This window comes from Sciurus vulgaris (genome assembly GCF_902686455.1).
Source record: "Sciurus vulgaris genome assembly, chromosome: 5".
NCBI classification, from domain to species: Eukaryota; Metazoa; Chordata; class Mammalia; order Rodentia; family Sciuridae; genus Sciurus; species Sciurus vulgaris.
The window spans coordinates 178,416,206-178,429,563 of record NC_136465.1 but is presented as its reverse complement, the minus strand read 5'-3'; the positions used below and the strand labels follow the sequence as shown (position 1 = coordinate 178,429,563).

Below are 13,358 nucleotides of genomic sequence, written 5' to 3'. Positions count from 1 at the left end.
GCAGCCAAAACCAACGACAGGCCCGAAGCAGAAAGAGCTGGAAGCGGGAGGACTGAGGTTCCAATGTGGACATCCACTCCTACAGGAAAGCAGACTGGTCACACCTACAAAGGGTCTCCACCCTGACTGGCCTACAACCACAGAAAGAGATGCTAGGGAAGAAGAGCGACCGCAGGGGCTCCCACACACCCTGCTGCACACGACACCAGCTGGATCCCCAGGAAGGACCCACCCTCATGTGACCTGGAGGGAGAGTGGGATTCTCAAGATGTGATGCAATATACTCTGTATCAAAATAGACAGATCGGCACCAAAGAACTAGCAGGGAATCCATACTGCAGACTCCACTTGGAAACATTTGGAAAACTTCCCAATACCCATTAGTACCTATCGGAAACTCCTGGACACTGAAGGCGATTCTAAGGGGAAAGATCATAACTCAGAAAGTGACAAAGATCCCAATAAACAATTTCATGACACATCTCAAAGTCCAGAAAAACAAGAATAAACCAATCCTAAAACCAGTCAAAATCAGAGTCAAAATAATAAAGTAGAGAAAAAAAATACTACTACAAAGAATCAATGAAATAGAGATGGTTTCCTGAAAAGATAAAAGTGATAGGTAAACACTTGGCCAAATTAACCAAAAGAAAAAGAAGGAAGACCCAAATCAATAAAATTAGAAATGAAAAGGAGAAATCATCACAGACATCAAAGAAATCCAGAGAAACATTAGGGACTATTTTGAGAACTTCCAAGCATGAGATAGAAGCAGTAATTAAAAGCCTTCCGACAAAGAAATGCCCAGGGCCAGAAGGATTCTCAGTTGAATTCTACCAGTTCTTTAAAGAAGAACTAATGCTAATGTTCTCAAATTATTCCATGAAATAGAAAGGGATGGTACACTTCCAAATTCATTTTATGAAACCAGTATCACCTGATACAAAACCAGATAATGAAAACATCAAGGAAAGAAAACTACAGAACAATATCCCTGACAAATTCTGATGCAAAAATAAAAGAAAAAAAATTAACAAATCATATTCAACAACACATTAAGAAAATCGTAATCACAACCTAGTTGATTTTGTTCCAGGAATGCAAGGATGGTTTAACATAGGCAAATCAATAAAATCAATACATCACTGTAAACAGAATTATAAGCAAAAATCACAGTCATCTCAATAGATGCAGAGAAGTCCTCCAACAAAATGCAGTACCCATTCATAATTTTTTAAAAGGGCCTATATATTAAAAAATCCTAAAGCCAGCCTCATTTTAAGAGGGAAAAAACTGAAAGTATTTCCTTTATATCAAAAGCAAAACAAGACAAGGATGTCCACAAATCTTGTTTAATAAAGTATAGAAATTCTAGTCAGAGCCATTAGGCAAGAGCCGGAAATTAAAGAGAGTAGAAAGAAGAGAAAGAAGAAAGAAGAAAGAAGAAGAAGAAAAGCTGTCAAAACATCACTGTTTGCGTGTGATAAGATCCTATACTTTGAAGATCCAAAAAACTCCATCAGAAGACTGATAAAGTTAAGAAACAAATTCAACAAAGTAGCAGTTACAAAATAAACATTAAAAAAATCAAGAGCTTTCCTATATAACAATAATGAACCCATTGAGAAAGAAATCAGGAAAATAATCTCATTCACAGTAGCTTCAAAAATTTAAAATACCTAAGAATCTCCTAACCAAGGAGATGAAAAATCTCTGAAATGAAAACTATAAAATATTGAAGACAATATAAGACAAATTCCCTATGTTCATGGACAGTAATACAGAAGTAATACTGATAAAACAGCCATATCACCAAAAAATATTTAGATTCAATGCAACCCCATCAAAACACCAATGACATTCTTCACACAACGTACCAAAACACAAAAACAAACAAACAAAAAAAGACCTAAAATCATTTGGAAGAATGAAAGACCTAGAAATACCAAAGCAAATTCTAAGCCAAAAACGCTAAGCTGGAGGCATCATTACACCTGACTTCAAATTATACTACAGAACTACAGTAACAAAAACTGCATGGTACTGGCATAAAAACAGACAAATTGACCAATGAAACAGAATAGAAGACAAAGAGACAAACCCACACACCTATAGTGATCTGATCCTTGACAAAGGCATCAAAAACATAGCTGGAGAAAAGACAGCTTCTTTAACAAATGGTGCTAGGAAAACTGGTTAGACCCATACCTCTCAACCTGTATGAAAGTCAACTCAAAATGTGCCAAAGTCTTAGGCTTAGGAATTAGAATTAGAAACCATGCAGCTCCTACCAAAAAAAAAAAAAAAAGGGTAGGGTCAACACTCCAACATGTAGCTACAGGCTACTACTTTCTTAATAAGACCCCGAGGCTCAGGAATAATGTCCAGAGTTAACAAACAGGATGTCATCAAATTAAAAGGCTTCAGCACAGCAAAGGAAACAATGAAGAATGTGAAGAGAAACTAAAGAATGGGAGAAAATCTTTACTAGCTACTCATCTGACAAGGGATTAATATCCAGAATATATAAAGAACCCAAAACACACACACACACACACACACACACACACACACACACACCCAACTGATAAATGGGCAAATGAACCGAACAGCCATTTCTCAAAAGAATAATACAAAATGCTAACAAATACATTTAAAAACATTCAACATCTTTAGCAGCTAGGGAAACGGAAATCAAAACCACACTGAGATTTCCATCTCACTCCAGGCAGAATGGCAGTCATCAAGAATACGAACAATAATAAATGCTAACAAGGATGGGAGGGCACTTTTCTACTGTCGGTGGAATTATAAGTTAGTACAATCATCATGAAAATCAGTATGGAGGTTCCCCAAAAGACTAGGCGTGGAACCACTGTATGACCCGGCTATACCATTCCTTGGTATTTGTTCAAAAGAATTATAAAGTTATCATACTATCACAATAAATGCATAACCATATTTAGAGCTGCAAAATTCATAGTAGCCAAATTAAAGATCTGTCCATCAGTGGATGAATGGATAAAGAAAATGTAGTGTATACATACACAATTGAGTTTAATTTGGTCATGAAGAAAAATGAAATTAAGTCATTTGTAAGGAAATGGATGGAGAGCATTAGGGTTAGCAAAATAGGTCAAACTCAGAAAGTCAAGGATTGTATGCTTTCTCTCATTTGTGGGAGCTAGAGAAGATAAAACAAAAGAAGGATGGAATGGGGACTCTCATGAAATGCAAAGGGAGGACAGTACAGTGAAGGAGAGGGACCAGGGGGAGGGAGGAAGAGAGAGAATGGAGAAATCCTGAGGAATGATGTTGACCAACTGACTGTTATATCATATGCATGTAGGAATACATAACGATGAATCCCACTATTACGTATACATTATGTATACTTATAATGCACCGATAAAAATATGAAATAAAAGCATGTTTCTAATTATAGACGATGGGCTTGACTGGTAGTGACATACTGTACTGGCTTATCAATCTTAACACATGCGCTATGCTAATGAGATGTCCATAAAGGGAAAAGGGTTTGTTGAGGGAGGGAGGTGAAGGAGGACGTGGGAACTTTATGCTCATTTCTTATGCAAACCTAAAAACCTGTTCTAAGAAACAACCATTAAAATTTTCAAACATACTTAATTCATTGAAAAGAAAGTGGAAATCAGAAAATACGAAGTCAACAGAAAATAAATAGCAAAATGGCAACCTAAATTCCATCTACACGATTACATTGTAAATATTACATGAATGTAAGAAATCAAGCTTTTCTTACAAGTTTTCTATACAAAATTCATTTTAAGACAGAAGCAGATTAAGAACAAAGAGCACCTCTAAAACTAATATTAAGGAACACAGAAAGGCTTGGTCACCACCATGTGAGCCAGACCTCAAGACAGAATCATGGCCAAAGTACAGAGAACTGTCACTATCAATAGTAACAAGCATACAGATTCATCAAGATGACACAATGATCCTACAAGTGTACATATTCAATGGCCAAGATTCAAATTATGTGACACAAACCTGACAAAACTAAAGGAAGACATGCATCAACTTATATCAAATAATTATCAAATTATAGTTGGTGAGTTCAAAAGTTCTCACTCAGTAACTGACAAAAAAAGTAGAAAACCAAGAAGGGAAGAGAAGACAGGAATGATACTATCAACCACAAAAACCTCACAGAGACTGAAATGTCCCCAACAAAGAGAAGACATGATCTTCTGAAGGACTCATGAAAACCAAGACAGTTCATATGTCAAAACGAGACTCAATTTAGTTATCATGAAAGACCTCATTGTAATTTGATGTACAGTAAATAGCAAGATATCAATAAACTAGATGACCTGTTCAAAATGGCAAAGTTCTTTTTAAAAAACTAACAAATTGATAGGAAAAGAAATAGAAAGTCAGGATAGACAAGAAAAGAAACTGAATTTTTATTTTCTCACAAAGAAAATTCCAGGCCAAGATGGCTTCACTGTTGAATTTTACCTAATATTTTAAAAATGATCAATACTGATTTTAGCCAAGTGGGGTAGTACACACCTGTAATTCCAGAGACTAGGCGCCTGAAGTGGAGGAACATAAACACAAGGCCCGCCTCGGCAACGTACCAAGACATTTCTCAAAATAAAAATTTTACAAGGTTGGAAATGCACATGTAGCTCAGTGGTAGAGTGGCCCTGGGTTCAATCCCTTGTACCCAAAAAAGAAAAGAAAAAAAGAAAAAACTGACCTTACATTAACTTACTCAGGAATTACATAAGCATTCACGAAGCCACCATTTCCCTAATGCCAAACAGAAAATGACATCAGGGAAAAAGGAAACTGCAGACAATCATTCCTCCTGAACAGGAGGAAATCATGAGAGTCATTAAAAATACAGTGTCAGAGAGAATCCAGAAATATATAAGAAGGTTTTATTCTTATGACAAAAATGATAAAGCGGGATTCACCTCAGGACAAAGCAGGTTTATTACATCAAGAATGCAGGTTGGTTGAACATCCAGAAATGAATCAATGCCCTTCACTACATTAAAAGAATAAGGAAAACCATATCATTCCAATGAGTGCAAAAACAGCATTTGACAAAATAACAATTCTTGATTTTCAAAAAAAATCTCTGCAATGATCTACCTTCCTGTTCATCTCCCACGTATCAATAATTCTATGATCATCCTTTACTTTCATTATATACCCAGCATTCTTCAAATATAAAAATCTACCATACCCCTACCCCCACAAAAAACAGGGTGCCTATAAAACATACACACCTTTTGTCTACCAAAAGATAACAGTTAACATTGAACTAAAAGGTAAGAGTCTGGATACTTTATCCTCTCCATAAATATCTACAAGAAGGCAAAAATGTCTGTTCCCATCACTTCTATCAACATTGCACTTGAGATCCTTGACAATGCAATACATCAAGACAAGAAATAAAAGTCAAATTTATTTACAAGAAACAAGTAACACCCTCCTTATTTGCCAATGACATCCTTGTGTACACAGAAAATCCTGAGGTACCACTGAAAAGCTCCTAGAGTAAGTGGGTTTATTAAGAAAAATTACCTGAAAAAATGATGTGGCATAGTACATTTCCCAAAAGTGGTCACAACAATATTTCCTATTCCATGTGCTGTTTTATGATGTGACTATGCCATGTCATGATGTGACTATGACTATGTCCAGAGAGAGAGTCTAAGTGCCCTTTCCTTGAATCCTGGTAGGCTTAAATAGAGTAAACGTGACATCTGAGTCACAATATAAGTATAAATGTGACTTCTGAGGCTTATTCATGAAAAATGAAACCCATACTTTGTTGGAAGATCTCAGCGATGGCCTTGAACCACAAAGTAAAAAGTATGACTATCCTAAGCATGTCCACCATGCTTACAGGACAGTAAGCCACATGGAGAGGCCATATGCGAATCTTAGAATCATGTAAGACCAAGCACCAGATCTTTAAATGAATGAGAGTCTAGGTGATTCCAGCCCCCAAGAATCATCTTGTGGTCGGCCTTCAAGTCTTCCACCTGAGCCTCCAGAGGTTGTGGCGTATAGACAAGCTGTCCACATCCTCCCTGACTGAAACCCAAAGCTACAGAATCTATGGGGAGGGAAGGCAGAAGGAAGAGGAAAGAAAAAGAAAGAGACAGACAGACTGGTTTAAATTCAGCAAGTTTGGGAGCAATTTGATATGTAGTAACAGTAGCTAGAAATCTATTCTAGTTGATTTTAAAAAGCAGGGTTTTTTTTTTTATATACCTGTAGTAAAGAAAACACCACCAAAGTTATCCCATGTAAAATAGCATAAAAACAACCAAAAATATTTAGAAATAAATTCAACAAAATATGAGCCAAATTCACATGTGAAAACTACAAAATATTTATGAGCACAAATTAAAGACTATCTAAGTAAAGAAAAATATCTTGGTATTTCAGGAGCAAGCAATGGGTTTTTAGTCAGGATGCAGAAAACTACTACCACAAAAAAAGACAGACTTATTAAAACTAAACTTTTCTAATCAGAAGGCACTGGTTGTGAAGATAAACTGACAAGCCACAATTGCAAGGAAATATTCTCAAATATCTCAAAGGATCGCTATGCAGCATAATTGAAGAATATGAGGGAAATGTTACACTGGTAAAACTGTATTCTGATATGGAAAACCCTGAATTTACAGGCACAGTTGATGGATGTATAAAGTGGAACGATCACTTTGGTAAAAAGATCTGGCTCCATCAGGGGTGGGAGGGTACTGGGGTTGGAAGTCAGAGGCACCCTACACTGAGCCACATCCCAGTCCTTTTTATTTTTTACTTTAAGACAGGGTCTTTCTAAGTTACTGAGGGCCTTACTAAGTTGCTGAGGCTGACTTTGACCTTGTAATCCTCCTGCCTCAGCCTGCTGAGTCCCTGGGATTACAGGCAAACACCACTGGGCCCAGCCTGGCCCTTTCTTATAAACATTAAACTCCCTTCCACACTGTGACCACCAAGTCCACTCCTAGATGCTGACGCAAGAGAAATGAAACGTGTCAAAAGGATGATGCATACAGGACATCCATGGGAACTTGGGTCATAACACCCTGACTCCCACCAGCAGGAGGATGGATAAACTGTAATACATTCAGACAAAGGAGAACTTGGTAATTAAAGAGAATAAACTATTCACTCAGGCAAAAACATGGATTTTTATGTTTTTCAATGCTATTTCAAATTAAATTTTTTTAATTTTCATTTTTAAATTGCTTGCTGCTCAATGACTCATTCTTAATGAATATTCCTTTGCAGCCCAGTAACTAACACATTCTTGTCTGTTTAATAAACCTTCCTACATGTCGCCAAGAGCCCTCAGTTTTATCCACCCGGCTATAAAATCGCCCTCAGACCTTCCGCGCACAGAGCACGCCGAGTCTGGAACCAGGGTGCGTTCGCCATGTGGACCAGGAGCCCCCACCACTGCTCTTCCGTCCTCAGGACTCCCGCATGCAGGCTGCCTGCTCCGCCCTGACGTGCACAGGCACCACCCAGAGCTGAGGGGTGAGCTGCTCCCTGCCCCTTTCCGGAGGAACAGAATAGCCCTGTTTTGCTCTTCTGCCTTTGAATTAGGTGGCAGAAGAGGAGGAAAGCATCCCAGGACCTAGGCTGACCCAGCTCCAGTTGGCTGAGCTCACTCTTGAGGCTCCCAAGACATCCTTCCTGAGTTTCCTTCTCTCCGAGGAACAACAGCTTTAAGAAGAGGAACTTCTCCAAGAGTCCCCTGCACAAGCTATTGCCACCTCCCTGGCATCATCTTCAATTAACCCACAGAGCCCTGATGAGGGCAGCCCCATCCCAGGCCTGGTGGTTACTGGCCTTCTCACTGGCAAGTCCCAAGGTAACAGAGCCACTTCCCCTATTCCTATTGCAGGCCACCAACCAGTTCTGAGATTGAATAATTCTTCTCCGGGGAAAAGAAATGTAAATGGATAATTATAAAAGGCAATGGTTCTTTGCTACTGAAAGAAGCTGTCCTCCTAAGTAATGAATCCAAGAGTAATAGAATGACTTCAGGGTAGGCAGACGGAAGCTGTAATTCAGGAAGTAATGGCGTGAGTGTTGTTACAGAAATGAAAGGACTGGCAAAAGCCCAAGAGTAACCCCCGAAAGCCTGAGAGAGCAGCCAACCTGGAACTTCTAACTGTGCCCTGACTTCACACCCCAGGGAGGAAAGGGCCAGGACCCCCATGGTAGGCCTTAGCTTTCACCCCAGAGGGTTCACATTCAAAGCCAGCCTCTGCATCCTGTTTCAATGCGATCCTTTTTAAAGAAATTCAAGAAACAGAATTGGTTCAGATGTATTTCTGTGATCTACACCAAGAATCTCACCCAAAGATAGATCCTAATACCTATCAGCATCTAAAGACACCATCCATGATTCAAAGAAGAAAATGACCCACTAAACTCAAACCTCTTGCTGGCACCTCTCAGCACACCTAGTGAGGTTCTAAGTACCAATCCGCTCTGCCAGAAGGTGGGGACCCTGGAAGGGCTGCATCTCACAGGGAGTGTGTGGTGCTCAGCGGGCAGACAAGGCGCGGCAAGTGTGCAGCTGCGACACAGCGCTCTGTCCACGTGAACCCACGGTGTTGGCTGGCTGCGGCAGGCAGCAGGCAGGCGCTGGGTCTGCCCTGCAGTCTGGCTCTTGCCTAGGGCCTCGGGCAGCCTACAACCAGCACACCCTATGACCTCATGGGGCTCCTTCCTGGGTGGTGGGGCGCAGGACACGACTGCAGGGAAGGCAAGGGGATGTGACAGTACCCCAGCTGTCAGTCTGCAATCCTTGCCAGTCGCAGGTCCACTTATCAGCTTGTGCTCGGCAGCCACTGGCTTAATCCCTAGCCCAGATTTTTAACTGCTCAGCGATTGGCCCGATTATCCTTAGCCCGGGAAATTCAACTACTTCAGCGGAGCTCCCCGCCATGCACTCTCTCTTGTGCGCGCTCTCTCTTCGGGGCAGATTTTATTAGGCTGTTCATCTGCCTAATAAAATCTCTTGCATGAGTTCCCGTCCAGAGTGGTTTGTCTGGGTGCCTTTTCACTTTTCAGATTGGGAATCCCGGAAACCCACACCCAGCATACCTGCACATGCTGAGCTCACATGAAGCAGAAAGCAAGACACACAGAGGGACTCTCAGGGATGGGTCAGGAAGACCAACAGTGAAGGGAAGGTAGGAAGGGAACAAGATGGGTTGTTTCTCCAAATTAAACTTACCTGAATTTCAAAAGGTGCTTCCAATCAAAGCTGCCCAAAATTGAGGAAGGAAACCTAGACATTCCATCACCAGCACTGACGGCTCACCACTGAAGCTTTTAAAAGGGGACCCAGGAAGCTCAATATCATAACTCCTACAGCCCCTCTCCGCCTCAACGCCACGCCTTGCTGGCAAACAACCAGGCCGGGGCCACCCTCCTGCACTGCACGCCAGTCCCAAGAGACCTGTCTTACCCCTAATAAAGTACTCTCCTCAGCACCTCCTACCCTTGTCAGGAAAAAGAACCCAACTGCACCATCAACAAGGTCCCACAGCTGAAAGTGAAGGCACAGATGTGCCACCTGCACCATCAACAGGGTCCATGGGCTAAAAGTCCAGGCCCAGATCTGCTGACCACCAGTCCTGCATTCTTTCCACACGGTCTTCCTTACTGGAGTTTACAGTTACAGGCACAGGCCTGTAATCCCAGTGTCTCAGGAGGCTGAGGCAGGAGGATTGTGAGTTCAAAGCCAGCCTCAGCAACAGCAAGGTGCTAACCAACTCAGTGAGACCCTGTCTCTAAGTAAAACATGAAACAGGGCTGGGGATGTGGCTCAGTAGTCAAGTGACCCTGAGTTCAATACACAATACCAAAAGGGAAAAAAAAAAAGATTTCTTCCTGAGGGTGGGCAGTTTGTGCACTGCTGGACACATGGTACCCTGACCCTGTCAACTGAAAGCCAGTTATCTCCCCATCACAGCAACCACAGAAAAGCACCCCAAAGAATTCCCAGCAACCCGAGGAAGACTTCAGCACCCACCACTTCCAGCACCCCATGATGGGCAAGTGCTCTGCCATGGCCAACAAGGTCATGGAGCCTGCTTGGAGCTTTCCCTTGCACTTGGTCCACCAAGCCTGTCCCACAGCCACCTAGATTAAGCTTGTGGGGCCCTGGAGGACTCTCTGCAGGGTCAAAACAGAGCCCATATCACTCTGCCAGGCTGGACGGCCCTACAGACAATGTCAGAGACCTCATGTCCTTGTTCAAAAAGCCAGCAGTGGCTTCTAGCATCACTTTGTGAGTAAGTCACTCACACAACACCAAGACATGGAAAGGTAGCTGCTTCTCCTTTCCTCCCAACAAGAAACACCTGAGGGAGGGCACCAGTCCATCACACAGGACTCTCAGGTTGAACATCTGCAGAGCACCATGACCCGGCCATTCCTGCAGCTGTCAACTGTCAACCCAGCTTCCCAGCCACACTGAGAGACCACACACCTCTGCCCATGCGATCTGGGTGGGTCCACACCAGCAGGTTCAGCACAGTCCAGAGCGCTCCTCTACACCCGCTCACTCCTCCCCAGCTGTGATCCACAGGGCCGGGGGGCAGCCGGCACAGCCATTCTCACACGGGTCCCGAGCTTGTGGAAGAGGATGACCCTCTGTGCGCTGCCTCCAGGAGTGCAGTTGTCCACCACCAAACTTGCTAACTGCAGCACACAGGCTCCTCACCTTACTGATTCCCATTTGCTTGACCTACTAGTTACTCACAGGCAGGAAAGCAGGAGTCAGGCTGTATGGGCCCAAATGTCATCATACGACATGCTAACCACAAACACAGCATGCCCTGTGGAACCCCTGACTGGGAAGGAAAGCTGATGCTGCGACCAGCACACACAGAAGAACACCTGGTTCTGGTACCGCCTCCCGGCAGCCCTACCACACTTCCCCCTCTCCCTTCCCTCAACTTCCCTCCTTCCTTCTCTCCTTTTTTAGTTTTTGGAAAGGAAGAGTAAAACTATTTGGAAATGACATGATTGAATATATAGAAAATTGTTTCTTGCTTTTATTTCTTGCGCTATGGGAGTCCTGTTAAGGAAGTCTGATCCTAAGCCAACAAGGTGAAGATTTGGACCTACTTTTTCTTCTATAAGACACAGGGTTTCTGGTCTGATTTCAAGGTCCTTGATCCATTGTGAGTTCTTTTTTGTGCAGGGTGAGAGATAGGGGTTTAGTTTCATTCTGTTGCATATGGATTTCCAGTTTTCCCAGCACCATTTGTTGAAGAGGCTATCTTTTCTCCATTGCATATTTTTGGCCCCTTTGTCTAGTATGAGAAAATTGTATTTATTTGGATTTGTGTCCGTGTCCTCTATTCTGTACCATTGATCTACTTGTCTATTTTGGTGCCAATACCATGCTGTTTTTGTTACTATTGCTTTGTAGTATAGTTGAAGTTCTGGTATTGCGATACCCCCTGTTTCATCCTTCCTGCTAAGGATTGCTTTAGCTGTTCTGGGTTTCTTATTCTTCCAGATGAATTTCATGATTGCTTGGCTCTATTTCTGTAAGGTACATCATTGGGATTTTAATTGGAATTGCATTGAATCTGTATAGCACTTTTGGTAGTATGGCCATTTTGACAATATTAATTCTGCCTATCCAAGAACATGGGAGATCTTTCCATCTTCTAAGGTCTTCCTTAATTTCTTTCTTCAGTGTTTTGTAGTTTTCATTGTAGAGATCTTTTACCTCTTTGGTTAGATTGATACCCAAGTATTTTTTTTTTTTTTTTGAGGCTATTGAAAATGGAGTTGTTTTCTCATTTCCCTTTCAGCTGTTTCATCGCTTGCGTATAAAAATGCTGTAGATTTATGCGTGTTGATTTTATAGCCTGCTATTTTGCTGAATTCATTGATGAGGTCTAGAAGTTTTCTGGAGGAGGTTTTTGGATCCTCTAAATATAGAATCATGTCATCCGCAAATAATGACAGCTTAAGTTCCTCTTTCCTATTCGTGTCCCTTTAATTTCTTTAGTCTGCCTAATTGCTCTGGCTAGAGTTTCGAGGACAATGTTGAATAGAAGTGGTGAAAGAGGACACCCCTGTCTTGTTCCCGTTTTTAAAGGGAATGGTTTCAGTTTTTCTCCATTAAGAATGATGTTGGCCATGGCTTAGCATAAATAGCCTTTACAATGTTCAGGTATGTTCCTACTATCCCTATTTTTTCTAGTGTTTTCAGCATGAAGGGGTGTTGTATATTGTCAAATGCTTTTTCTGCATCAATTGAAATAACCATATGATTCTTATCCTTAAGTCTATTGACATGATGTATACTCCCATAGCACAAGAAATAAAAGCAAGAATCAATAACTGGGATAGATTCAAACTAAATAGCTTTCTCTCAGCAAAGGAAACTATCAGCAATGCAAAGAGAGAGCCTACAGAGTGGGAGAATATCTTTGCCTCTCATACTTCAGATAGAGCACTAATTTCCAGAATATATAAAGAACTCAAAAAACTCTACACCAAGAATACAAATAACCCAATCAACAAATGGGCTAAGGAAATGAACAGACACTTCACAGAAGAAGATGTACAAGCAATCAACAGATATATGAAAAAATGTTCAACATCTTTAGTAATAAGAGAAATGCAAATCAAAACTACACTAAGATTCCATCTCACCCCAATTAGAATGGCGATTATCAAGAATACAAGCAACAATAGGTGTTGGAGAGGATGTGGGGAAAAAGATACACTCATACATTGCTGATGGGGATGCAAATTAGTGCAGCCACTCTGGAAATCAGTGTGGAGATTCCTTAGAAAACTTGGAATGGACCCACCATTTGACCCAGCTATCCCGCTCCTCGGCCTATACCCAAAGGACTTAAAATCAGCATACAACAGAGATACAGCCACATCAATGTTCATAGCTGCTCAATTCACAATAGCCAGACTATGGAACCAACCTAGATGCCCTTCAATTGATGAATGGATAAAGAAACTGTGGTATATATATATACAATGGAATATTACTCAGCTATAAAGAATAATAAAAGTATGGCATTTGCAGGCAAATGGATGAAATTGGAGAATATCATGTTAAGTGAGATAAGTCAATCTCAAAAATCCAAAAGAGGAATGATCTCACTGATAAGCGGATGATGACACTTAATGGGGGGTGGGAGGAGCACAAGAATGGAGGAAGGAGGGACTATATAGAGGGAAAAGAGAGGTGGGAGGGGTGGGGGGGAAGGAAAAAAATAATGGAATGAATCAAACATCATCACCCTATGTAAATGTATGAATATGCAAATGGT

The 13,358-nt window shown here is 41.3% G+C and overlaps 1 protein-coding gene across 2 annotated transcripts in view; it reads right to left on the bottom strand.

The window, feature by feature from the left end:
- Positions 1-13,358, bottom strand: part of TBC1D22A (TBC1 domain family member 22A) — a 355,623-nt gene that overhangs the window by 131,107 nt on the left and 211,158 nt on the right. The gene's annotated exons all lie outside the window — the stretch shown is intronic.